The sequence below is a fragment of the Lathamus discolor genome, chromosome 2 (assembly GCF_037157495.1).
Source record: "Lathamus discolor isolate bLatDis1 chromosome 2, bLatDis1.hap1, whole genome shotgun sequence".
NCBI classification, from domain to species: Eukaryota; Metazoa; Chordata; class Aves; order Psittaciformes; family Psittacidae; genus Lathamus; species Lathamus discolor.
In genome coordinates, this window is record NC_088885.1 from 69,947,831 (window position 1) to 69,950,547 (window position 2,717).

The following is a 2,717-nucleotide window of genomic DNA, read 5'->3' on the forward strand; positions in this document are numbered from 1 at the left end:
TCCCGGGAGTACGTATAAGGGGCAGGGTCCCGGTGACCGTTAAGTAGCGCACGAGCTGCGCGCTTCACCCTGATTGGCTCTCGCCACAGGGACGGGCTCGGGACGGCCTCGCCATTGGCTGGTGGTGGGACACGCTCACCTGCCGGTAGGGCCCGCCCCTCACCAGGGTACCGGGACCGACATCGGCAGCGGGTTTTCCACGCAACGTTAAAACGCGGTGCTCCGGGGAGCGCGGGCGTTACTGTCTCTGAGACGGCGGGGCCCCAGGATCCCCGGTTCAGGAGGCGAAAGGAGACGGCGGGGAAACGGGACGGGCCAGGGAAGTTAAGCACGCTTAGGTGGATGTTTGCGCCCTGGGAAAGCCGGAGCTGCCTGAGCTAGGGAGGCAGCCGGTGTGCAGCAGGGGGGCTGTCATCCCGAGGGAGCGTCCCGGCAACGCTGCACAGCGTTCCTGTCCATTCCTTTGAACCCGAGAGCTCTACAGGCAGCGCAGCCCTAGAGTGAAGCCCTCAACAGCTAGAAAACATGAGAAATCCCGAGCGAGTCTTAATTCTGTAACCATGCTTTAGTTAGTTGCTTTGCTATGTATAGTAATAATAATTTAAGAAAGCAGTCTTCAAGCTGGATGCTGCCTCTTTTAAAGCACAGGGTGCGCAGTGCTCACTGATTTAAAAGCCGGCAGTCTCCCCCTCCTATTCTTAAATATGTATCCCTAGGCCGTATTTAGTGCACACATTTCCTCACTGTCCTTTCTTCAACAGTGTTTGCTATAGTACTTCACAAACATCATTTTATGTCAGCATTCTTTGATGTAAGGCGTTAGAAAGGTCAAGTAATTCACATTGTGATTTGTAATTTCTAGATGAAGAGCTAATGACAGATAAATCAACTAGTATTCTGCTTGATGCCAATGAGTTGATTTTTTCCAGACAGACTGTAGCGGAATGTTTGGCTCAGAGGACCACGCCCAAGGCCTTTCGTTTGCAGCTGAAGACGCTTGGCATTTCTGCAAACAGGTATAGAGCCAGGCAATGAGAAATGTGGGGTGAATTATTCCCCAGAGGGCTCTGGGTTGGACTAATTAAGTACCAGATCACTGTGATGGAGAAAGAATGCAGTTGCCAGGCCAGGTCCTTGTTTTGTGATCAAGGAAAGGTTTTCCCCCTTCTCTCCCTATACCCCTACTTTTGCCACCTCACAGTTGTGTAATTCAGGCCTCAGAGAAAATGGTCCCCTTCGTTACACAGTAGCAATTCATTTTTAGGGCAGAATTATCCCATACTTTGAGTAGGGCTCAGTGACGAAATACATATTTATGTTTGAATGTGAAACATACAATGAAGCATTGAGAAACAGTTAATCTGGTTTATTCTTTTTAACTTCTGCTTGCTGAACTCTGAGAAAGCAGTTTTCAACATGTTTAAAAAAATAAGAAATCCCCAACCCTAAATCTATTTGTATTGTACACCAACGCCCCAAGAACAAGCGTACTCCATAGGACACTGTGGTGTAATTTGAGACACTCCCAGAAAAAAAGGGAAACTACAATTTTGTGAACATTTTTGCTTATAAACCCTATTGCAACCTACTGACAGATGTCAGCAAGACCCTTTGGTAGGCCAGAGGCACATATAGAAACAGGCATATATCTGCATGTAAAACTGCACTGGTGCCCTGTGACTCTTCAACTTGCACAATGACAATTTTTTGTATTCTATACAAGGAGGGAGGCACAGGGAATTCTGATTCTGAATTGCTTGTGTTCAGAGCTTGCTAAAACACCTTCCACAAAGCTTTCGCTTTGCAATAGGAATACAGAGAACTCATTCATGTAGAGGCTCAGTGAGTATTGCCCTGAGGAGTATTGTTGCAGCCTGCAGACTGTTTCAATAGTTGCTGGAGAGCATTCTTTGAGCTTGTGCAGATGCTCTCTCCACAGAGACAGAGACTTTGGAAACCTGTTGGGCCACCCCCCAGGGAGGGCTGACCATTCTGCAGTTACCACAGAGGCCACCTCTCTAGATTCTGTGAGAGCAATCTGGCTTCCTTCCCAAGAGAGATCCACCAGAAACACAGACCAGCTTCCACTGAAACACCACCTCATACCCTAAAAAATGGTTGTCAAACCTCAGGAGTGCAACATCTGAATTAACTGAACATGCTCTGATCAAACACCACTGGCATACTTGGAGAGGCTCTGTAGACAGTGCAGAAGGGAGAAAGGGGCAGAGACTTATCATACAAGGTGCTATGACTTGTCTCATTTATTCAACTTAGCCCATCATCCAGTGGGTAGGCTGGATACAAATGTGAAATGCACTTTATGTCATGTGAAACAAGACTGGATCATTAAGACAAATATTGTTAAAGTATTGACTTCAAAGCAAAAATAGGTGGTGCATGGCAATGACATTTCCCTGCAACTCAACACTGAGAGGACCATGCTGGAGGAGCAGAGTGCTTTGAATGAAGCAGTAGAAACAAGCAAAACTCACTCTTCCGAACTGTAACTTCATACGAGCAGGGACGTGTTGTCCTCAGCAAAACCTCTCACCTAGGAGGTGTTGCCACAGAAGTCCTGAGAGTATTAGCTCCCTGTGGGGATTATTATGAGCTCTGTAGGCAGCAACAAACAGAGCAACAGTGATGACGTCAAGGGGATCCCAGCAGGGCTGATGCAGCTTGGCTTTGGTTGCTGCTGAAGCTATGACCCCTGT